Below are 10623 nucleotides of genomic sequence, written 5' to 3' on the forward strand. Positions count from 1 at the left end.
ATCTCATATAACTGAAAGTTTGTTGGTCTTTCTCATTTGCCAGCTCAAATATACTGCTGAGCTCTTCTTTTCAAGTTTTCAGTCTACTGCCACGCCACCCTGAACTGCCTGATCGCAGAAGCTCAGCAGGGTCAGGCCTGGTTAGTACTTGGATGGGAGACCACCTGGGAATACCGGGTGCTGTAGGTGTTTAAAAAAATAAAATAAGTTTTCATTTCGCCTATTGTACTTTTCAACTCCAGAATTTCCATTTGATTTTTTAAAAATTCTATATCCGTGTTGATATTTTCTCTGTGATGAGACATCGTCATCATGTATTTTTAAAATTCTTTAGGCGTGATTTTCTTTAGTTCTTTGGACATATTCGTAACAGCTGCTTTATCTTCTAAGTGTCCCACAAAACAGTTTCTATTACCTGCTTCCCCCTCCTCTGTTTAAAGGTCACACTTTCCTTTTTTGTTTTTTTTGTATGTTTCATAATTGTTTTTGTTGTTGAAAACTGGACATTTCAGAAAATACACTGTAGCATCTCCAGATACTATAATTGACTTTTCTGGACTAGTTTGGTGAAGCTTATTACCTGCAGTATATGGCCTCTTTGTTGTACCTCAGAAGTAGCAGCCTTGGACATGTACGTAGCATCGCTACCGCCGGTGATTACTATGGTTTAAGCAGGGCCCTCCGTTGCTTTCACCAAGATCCCCATTTAGCTTGTAGCTGGTCTATCTCTAGTGGTATCAAACCCAGCTATTAGCCTGCACTAATTGCTTCTTAATTCCACTGTTATTTTTTCTTAACGATGCCCATGGGCATAAATTGCTACACGATCTTATCCAATTAAAGCACACCCTTGCAGGGACAGGCTGTTACCAATTTTCGAGACTTGCTGAGATCCTAGAATACATCTTCTTAGTTCCTTCCGTGGTCCTCCTCTGTGTTAAGCTTCTAGATAGTCTACAGTTGATACTATTATCATGGAGCTCCCAGTTCCTTGTTAATTGCTCACCACTAAGAGCTTCATTGTTTCTAATAATGGTCTTAGGCAAAAACTCTCCACTATTTTTTCCAAATAAAGTTACTCCTTTTAGGGAGAGCTAAGGAGCTCTTCATTCTTAGAATCCTGTCTTTCCACTGGGCAGAACTTCTTCACTGCATTTGAGCTGGAGGTGGGGAGAACAGTCCACGTGTCCCAGAGTAACATCCCTGCTCTGTGAGCAGAGTGTACTGAGCAAGATAGTAGCTACTGCTTTTCTTGACTCATCTTTGCCAGCATGTAACCTGCGCCCTACGAGCGAACTGGGGCAGAGACGAGCGATCAGAGACGCAATATTCTTGGCCTACTATATCTGGAGTAGACCTGCGACTATACCAGTAGGAGCTGGATGGTGCAAAGGCTCCCCAGCCCCCTTGGTCCCGCCCATCTGGAATAAAACTTCCGCAACATAGAGCTGGTGGGGAGGGACGATTCCAGCATCCTACCCTTCTGGATACCAAACTAGCTCAGCACAGGGTAGTACAGGAAGACAGACCCCCTGCCCATTATTGGCCACAGCCCCGAAGTATAGAGCTTTCATCACACTGAGCTGGGGAGGAGGGGCAAGGATGGGAGAAAGTCACGGCTCGAATGCCGTAGAGTCCCGCTGTTATTACCGAGATTTATTGGAATCTCTTGAATAAAAGTTACTCCATTTGCTGTATGACATTAGGACAACTTTTTAAAAAATTAAATGTCTCCAGTTATGGCGGTTTCACTAGAAAATGGGTCAGCGGGACTCATTGTACCCCGTTCTCCTTTCTATTAGTTTTTGTAAATACCACCCCTCCCCCCACCCCCACACAATCTTCTTCCTTCCCTGTGAACCAAGACGAAGGCCTGGGCGAGGAGGACCCCACCTGAGCGGGGCAGCGGGAGAAGCCTGCACTCAGGGCAGGAGTTGGGGCCTGGCCACTCCGGGAACGTGTCCATCCCACCGCCTGGCCCCTGAAGGAGGCTAAAGACCAGGCGGCAGAGGGGGAGACACAGGCCACAGGGCCCTGCAGCCAGACAGGCTGGAGCAGCTCCCCGCCATGCAGGACGGGGGTCCCCGAGCGGGGACTCGAGGCCTGCGCTGAGAGACGGAGGGGCCTTGGCTCCGCCGGGAAAGAGGCAGGAGCCGGAGTTGCAGACAGGAGTCCATTAGAGACGGGGCGATGCTCCGTGCGCAGAGCGCGGCTTCCTCTCGCTGAGACCCCAGTGTCGCAGGACTTAGGCTCCTGTGCGTTTTCCTTTGAAGGTCCTGGCTGCAGCGAGAAAGGCCGAAAGGCGTGGGAAGGATCTCGGCCTTTGTTCTGCGGTCCCCCGCGGTCCGGCCTGAGGGAATGAATGGTGGCGTTTATTTTGTGTGGGGACTTAGAGACTCTGTCTTCCTGTTTTCCTCTCCCTGGCGGGCCCTGCGCCTCACTGCTGCGGGCGAGCAGTTGTGACGAGTCTCCGCAGGAATCGTCCTCTGTCCCGCAGGTCCCCCGGGGTGCGGCCTCGGCAGTCAGCACGTTGCGGGCTCGAATCCAGCTCCCTTTAATGCTTAGTCTTTTGTGTCCTTCTCATGCCTCGTTCCTGTACCGCCTCGTGGCAAGAAGAAGCCGCAGGGACACTGACGGACACAGGCCTTCAAGGCTGAGGTACAGAAAGGGCTGTCGCAGGAGGACGTGAGCTCACTGTCATCTGGGGTCACTATCTAAGCAAAGAGCCGAGGGCCACATGTCAAGGGGCCTGCCATTCAGCAAGAAGGCGGGCCCCAGGCCCCTTGGGGGCCCGTGGACCCTAGAATGCTGTGGGCCTCGCATGTTTAGGGGACAAACCCACCCCGGTCCCCTCTGGCCCAGGCAGGCGGGTCAGAAATGCCCCCAGGGACTGCAGGCCTTCCCTGGGGTTTCAAAAAGGAGCAGCATTAGCATTCATTAGGACTCTAATTGGCATCTTAATTGCTAGCTCACTCTCTGTCTTTTGTGTTTATAGTGAGCGCCTGCTCTCCAGCCTCCCCCACCCCCCACCTTCCCCGAGGGATCAGCTCCCAGCTGTGCCTCACCTTCCCTGCACCCACCACCCACGTCCCCCAGCGAAGCTCGGAGGCGAGGATGAGCGTCCCCGTCCTCGGGGTATCTGCAATGCACCTTCTCCCCCCGCCCCCCACCCGCTCCAGTGAGCTCAGGAAATCGATTTTAATCCACTGGGCTCCCGTTGCTTAGCAACGGAAAGAGCCTGCACCTAGCAACCGGGAACCACAGAGATGCTGCAGAAAGAGGGGCTGTGTGAGCCCTGCTCTCGCTCAGCTCCTGGCTGCCGGCCCCCCGCCCCGACGTTCTCGCTCACTGGGTGCAGACACCCTTCCGCTCTCAGAGGCCGGGTCCTCAGAGGTTGATCTGTGAGGCGGCTCCTAGGCCTCGTCTCCCATCCTGCCAGCCTGACGCCCCTCCGAGTGTCACCTCCCAGACCTGCAAGGACAAAGCTCTTGATCAGGCAGGGTGGCGGTAGGGCGTGCCCTCAGCAAAGAGAGACAGAGGTCACCTTTGTGCTGGTGCCTCCAGTGTGGCCTGGAGGATGGGAGTAGGGTGGGCCAGGCCCCTTTTACCCTGGGCCAGAGCTATGCCTGCCCAGGGGTGTGGGTGTGGGTGGGCGCGCCCCCTTCACATGGTGATCCCAGCCCCTCTGGGCCTGGAGGGAGGCAAGGGATTGAGCAAGATAACTCCCCCTTCCAAGATGGGGAAACAATCAGACATGGGCCCAGGGACTGAATCAGACATGGGGACAGTTGGGTGTGAGCCAGTGGCAGAACACAGGGCTCCCCAGCACAGTAAGCACGCAGGAGACCGCCAGGCCACGGTGCAGCACCAGAGGCTTCTGCTTCCCCTCTCGAAGGGTCAGTGAGGACAGGTGTCCCCACCCAAAGAAGAAGCTGCCCGTCCACCTGGCTCCTGGGACGGCCCCGCCCGGGGCGATCCGCAGTGCACGTTTTGCAGTTGACCTGCAGCTTTCCTGGAATGTTTGAACTTGACCCTACTTCAGGAGTGTGTCCCAGTGAGGCCCGTCCACAATCTGACTCGTGAGTGGGTGCGAACCAGCAGCTCCCAGACCTCGCTGGGCTTCACAGGAGCTGCAGGTGCCTGCATCGCCCCGACCCTGCTGCGGAGCCTCCAGCTCTGACCTAGGGGCCGCCCCCAGGAATGCACCAGGGAAAGTGGGGGTGTGGGATGCGGGAAGGCGACCTCCAACAGGGCCCCCGCCCTCGTCGCTCCCCCTGGGCCGGGCCCCCAGGCAGGACAAGCGCTCCCCCGGGCAGCTTCTTTCTGCCCCCCCTCCCTTCCCCTCTTCCCCCCTTTTCTCCCTCCCAAGAAAAGGGCTCTGGCTTGTGCCTTCCATTGCCTGGCAACCAGACGGGCTGTCACAGGCTGAGAGGAGCAGCAGAGACGTCTCCAGGCGCAGGAACCACACACGTTCTTAAACTGGAGATTGTTGCTCTGTGTAAGGAAAAGCCGGCCCCAGTCCAACAGATGAGCCACACTCGGGTAAACACCTCCCTGGTCCACCCTTGTCTGTTTCCCATTGGAAACAGTTCGTTATGGACAATTTCAAGCCTATACACAAGCGGAGCAGCATAAGGGGTCCCCCTGCGCCGCAGCATAAGGGGTCCCCCTGCGCACGCCGCCCACCGTCAGCGAGTGCGCGCTCCCGCCCGGACCGCGTGCCTGTCGCAGTCAGTATCTAGCTGCGAAACGTCAGAATCTCACTTGTCACAGACTCCGGCATCATCCCGTCGCCTCTCGTAATTGACAGTTTCATAATGTCGTCGAGTACCCCGTCATCGGAGTTCAAACCAGGTGTGTCGGCAATGTCAGCCAGGGTTTTTTTTTTTCGCCCCCAGACCATTTGAGTCAGGATGTAGCTAAGTACAATCTACACATCAATCTGTAGGTTCCCGTTGTGAATACCGCGGGGAAGGAAAAACGATTCCTGTGCACTCTTGAGTTCTGTAACGGGGGTGTGCGAATTAAACCGATGGAAGACAAACGAACAGGAGGAAAAAACAGAGTTTATTTACGTGTGCAACGTCCATGTCCACAGGAGAACTCAGCGATGCTAACTCAAAGGGGTGCTTAGAATTGGGGGCTCATCTACCATGCTAATAGATGAGAAGGGGCAGACATGCCCTTGTGCGGAGAAGAAACGCCTTTTGGGAAAGATGTGGATTTTGAGAACAAACACTCGGTAAGAAAGTTCATGATCACACTTGTCTAGGCAGGCGCGAGTGGTCTCTCTGTGTCCTTCAGGGCCACGCGACGCCCCTTGGAGGAGGGATCTGGGGCAGATGTCACTCAGTCTGCTTTCTGGGAGCAGAGGCGCCCCGAGAAGGAATTTGGACGGGGCGGGCACGGCCGCTGCCCCTTTCCCCCGCCGGTCCATGTCCTCTCAAAGGTGCGTGCTGCCGCACCTGCTCTGGACCCCCGGGCCCATGTCCCTTCTCCCAGGCGGCTGCCCTCGCGGCCACGTGCCGCCTCCCGCCCTGCTGCCCTGCTGCGGAAGCCGCCTGCACGCGGGACCTCGATTCCGGACGGCTGCGACCCGACCCCCCGCGGAGCCTCAGGCGGCGACGCCTGACGCCTGTGCCAGGCGCTCCTCACGTCCCGGGGGCAACTGGCCGAGTGCCCGAGCGAGGGGCCTTCCCCAGCCGGGTGGTCTGGATGCACAGGCGAGTGTCGGAGGCGAGATCCAGGACCCCGGGCGGCAGCAGCCATCGGACACGCCAGAGAACTGGGCGGGCTGACCTGTGGCTGAAGGAGGCCTCCTGGCTTGGCCTGCGGGGATCTGCTCTGGCCCCAGAGCCTCCGCGGCAGGGTCGGACCCCTGCTCTTTCCTTTTGCCGTTGTTACCCCTGGCCAGCAAGTTCCTCCCTGCGGGTCTCAGTTCCCGTATTTGCACAATGCGGGGGCTGAGTCAGACGATCTCCAGGGGCCTTTTGGCCTCCATTTGTCTACGTTTGCCAGGACAGGGAGAGTCACTACACTCCTAGGTAACTGGTTGCCGATCTGAATTATCTGGCCAGTCAGCTGAGACTTCCTACCCGTTTCCTATTGTCTCTGGGCCTTATTTCCTCCGGCCGAGGCCCACAGAAGCGCGTCGATTGTGCCAGAAGTACCTGGGTGGGCATCAGGCCTTTGCATTACCACAACTCAAGTTACAGTAGTGGGGAAGGGGATCCTGGAGCCCGCAAGTCCCTTCTGCCAACCCCGAGGCGTTTCAGAAGACAGCAGTGCTCAGACATCATGGGGATGAGCAATTGTGGCACTGAGTGTCTCCTCGCCATTCGTGTGCCCAGCCTCTCCATTTTCCAGACAAGGACTTGTGTAAGGTGACACAGAGCCAGGACAGGGAGAAGCGTGGGGTGGGGAAGAGCTTTTCCACCATGTTTGTGGGGAGAGTGGTCCCGGAAGTAAGGGGGAAAGCATAGGAAAATGTGTGTTTCCTTGGAACAGAAAGGGAAATGTCCTTTGGACCCTTGGGCCCCTCTCCCAGACTCTCCAGCCATCTGCTCCTTGAATCCTATTTACTCCATTTCACAGATAGAGAAACTGAGTTCCAGAGAAGGGCGATCATTTTCTCAAAGTTCCATAGCGACCCACTGTAGAACTGAAACTCGGGTTTCTTAATAATAGTTAATGTTTCTAAATGGAATAACTAGATGTCCCAGTTTATAAATGTTGTCCCGTTCTAATTATAGAAATTAAAATTCCCTGTCAAAACTAGCTTAGTTTCGATGATGTACATTCCATTCATTTTTCCTCAATATTTCATACAGTCCGTACGATAACCTTATAATGCGACTACTATTACCCCCGTTTTACAGAGTAGGAACATTAATTCGAAGGAGTTAACTTACTTGCCTGAAGGTATATAAAAGGTACATGGCGAAGGTTTGCTGGATGCTCAGTTGTCAGACTCACCTCTTACCATAGAGGCTTCGACTGTGTACGGAACAGCTGCTTGATTTCTCCTTGTGCCCTGTCATAAAGTTATTTGTCTCGGCTGCAGAGAGCGAGTAGCTCAGAGTAGGAGGGGTCAGAAGGATACGCTCCCTAGGCCTGGTGCTGAAAAGCCTTTTTAGTGGCAGCTGATGACAACGGCACAATCCAGTTGAATAGGGAGGTTGCAGAGGGTGCAGCTGTAGCCCCTTGAGCAAGTAGGTCCCCGGGAAAACCAACTTTGTAAAATTGTCTCCCCCTAGATGCACATTACTTCGTAGCCGAAGGGTACTTGAGACAACCACTTCCCACCCTGCCCTCTCACGTTCCCTTGTGCAAAAGTTCATCCTGACAAGAGCCAATTGTCTCCTAATAAAACCCAAACTTCAAACCCATAATTAGGCATTTATTTCTGAAGATGTTTGTCTTGGCGTGGAAGTCATCCCCTCTAAAGAGCACATGTCTCAACAAACAGCTCCTGTTCCTCTTTACCTTGATGCTTGCTAGCTTGCTCACCCTGCCCCCACCCTGGCTCTTGGGGAATGCCACCCACATAGAGCGATGGAACAGGCTGACTGGGAGCTGGGCAGCCTGGCTTTTACTGATACCTGCAAAACCCACCAGGTGCGGATCGTTAACCAGAGCCCGAATCAGCCTCTGGCCCACTGTGTAGAAAGGGCCTCCGGCGTCTTCCAAGCAACCTTGGACCTGAGGGTAGGGCCTCAGCTACTGTCTTCAGAATGTTCCCTGAAATCATGTCCATCTTCCACAGGGTGGGAGAATTCAGGGAACATCCTTGGGGTCCTAGATCTAGGATGTAGATACATGCTTGAAACTTTGGAGCCCTCCTTAGCTCTGTCATGTTTGGTCTCCACAAAGAGTCTTGTTTCTTTTTAATATCTTAAGTCTTTGTGTACTAGAAAAATACAGCATGTTTCTTTAGGCTCTGGCACTAACAGATAAGTGACTTTGGGCAGTACACTCACCCTTTGGGCTTCGTTTTCTCAGGCATAAAATGAAGAGGTTGGTTTGGATGAGTACCGTGTTGTTATTCCTAACTGCTGTGAGTGTGGTTCACTCCTACATCTGCCCTCATTGGCAAGTCCCTCCCCACCTAAAAAACTCTGACATCACTTTCCTCAGTGGTGGCTTCCAGTCTTGCCTCCATACTTTTATAGACACAATGACCGCAGTTATCTTTTTTGACATTCTTCTCGAACCACGTGTAGGCTCTCTAGTACCTAAAGATCCAGCTCCTTCCTGACCCTGTTATTCAAAGCTCTCCACACTCAGAGCTGGACAAAGGCTCAGGACACATCCATTTTGTGAAGGTCTCTGCATATTTTTTAATGGAAAAAAATGTCCAATTAAGCTATTAGAAATTGTGAAACTTTTGAAACATTTACCTTTAACACCTAAACATTTAAAAACACATCATGCAAATACAATGCCATGTATGCCATTCCCAAGATAATGACAGGATTAATATGGTCTACATCAAATACGTTTTCTGAATTAGAGCTCCAGCCAAATGGTCCTTCTGACCTCCTCTTGTTCATTCCAGTCCCCACAATGGACTGTGACAATAGACAATACTATTTGAGCCGACTGGAGCTTCCCAAACTTGACAGTGCCGTAGGTGATGTAGATGTAGCCAGGCTGGCTTTTGGGATCACTGGACAAGCTCCCTTTACATGTGTGTTACCTTCTTGCTTGGAGTGGCCTGACCTTTGGCTTGCATTGTCCCATAGCCACCTCAGCACCTGAGGCCAGGCCAAAATCCTGGCAGATTCTTAGTCTGTGTTGGTTTCATGGCTGAAGACCACGGTGGAGATCTGTTTACAACTCTGCTCGTGTTCTTGCCCTTTACTTACCCCATTCAGGAACAGCACAGAGCCCCTAGAAAAAGACACTCCAAACCTTCAAGACCCTGACATTACCTTCCCTCTTCCCAAATTATACTTTTCAGACCTCTCTAGTCCTGTCCCTACAGGCCCCCGACCTTCTCTTCAGCCTTCTCATTTCTGTGTCAGCTTTCTTTGTGACCTGAGAGATCTACACTCAATTACAAGGAGACAGGGAGAACACTGTGCTGCTTTCGTCTGATTTTCTTTTGACCCATACTGCTTTCTTTGCTGCCCTGTGAGCACATGCATAGGTACTCAAGTGAAACAAGCCCGGACTTGAGAATTAAGAACTTCGAGGAATTTCTGTTTCTGGTACAGTGGGAAACCTGGGGTAAGCTGTTTGCCTTCTTTGCACCTTGGTTACTTCATCTATTGAGAAGGTATCAAAATAATGAGATTAAACTCTGACCTTGCTGGAAGATGTCGTGTTTACTTGATCTCTGCCATTCCAAGCACATGGTAACCACAGGGTGCCTTGAGAGTAGCACCAATAAGTGGGAAGTCATGTTAGTAATGATGTGAGATAAAGTTGGGAACAAGGGAACGAACAATAGACTCAGGGTCGGAAGGCCCAAAGTTAGGCATCCTTCTAATACTCATTTGCTTTGTATCCTTGGGCAAGCCAGCGAAGCTCTCGGGCTCTAATTTCTCCCTTTGCGAAATTGGGTACATATAGCATAGTAGCTCAGAGCAAGGGCTTTAAAATCAGACAAAACTCTTCCATTTACTAGCTGTATGACCTAGCTTAGTCGGCAAATCCCTCTTGGTCTGTTAACTTACTTGAGGGAAAGTATAAGGGGGCACTGAGAGTATTTACTTTATAAGGTTGTTATGGGGATCGAATGAAATGACAGCTAATATACATAAGGAATTTAACATGATACCTGTCACATAGTAAGTGCTGTATAAGTGTCAGTTGTTACTATCACGACTGTGAAAAAAAGGAACACACAGGAAGGACATTTGCGGGCCTGTCTATCTATCTTACAACCCTATGAGCATCTAATGAGATAAGTGCTGGGAAAGGAAGATAAAAAAGACTCTTCGAAGGTGAGATGAGATTGAAATTAAAAGACGAGTGTTAGGCCCTTCCCTGTCTTGCTGCCAAGAGTTTTATCTTGGGCTCTGGCTTGCTCAGTGCTATCGCCTTCCCTTCCTACCCGCCCATCTTGGCCATCATGATGATTTGCCCCTCTTGGTGGACGGAATTGGAACAGGGGATTCAAAATCTTGACCTCCATCCCTCTACCAGCTCTACCATTCCCATCCCTACTGCAGAGGCACCTCTCAGATAAGTAGCCAGCGCCCAACCCAGGCCAAGATGGCACATGAAGACACGCTATTTCATAATGGCCATTCACCAAACCTGGCCTAGCTAAAGGAGGGCGTACTGTGTGGCTGTGGGGTCTGCTTCTGTAGTGGAAAACATTTCATTTCTACATGCCAGGACTCTTACATTACCTCACTAAATCTTTGCAAAGCAAATATTTTAGTTGGTATTTTTATAATATCCATTTCCCCTACACTTAGAGTAAGTAGGTTCCTCAAGGTCAAACAAACAGCAAGTAAGTAAAATATCTTGTTCTTAAATCCATGTCTGTCTGACTTCACAGTCTGCACTTTTTACCTCTATATTATAGAAAGATTAATCTATTCCAGAAACTTCCTGTAGTGGTACAGATTCCAGGATGGCCAAGCTGAGGTTTAAGGAAATTTCTCTCAG

The sequence above is a fragment of the Pteropus alecto genome, unplaced genomic scaffold, assembly GCF_000325575.1.
Source record: "Pteropus alecto unplaced genomic scaffold, ASM32557v1 scaffold587, whole genome shotgun sequence".
In the NCBI taxonomy this organism is placed as follows: domain Eukaryota; kingdom Metazoa; phylum Chordata; class Mammalia; order Chiroptera; family Pteropodidae; genus Pteropus; species Pteropus alecto.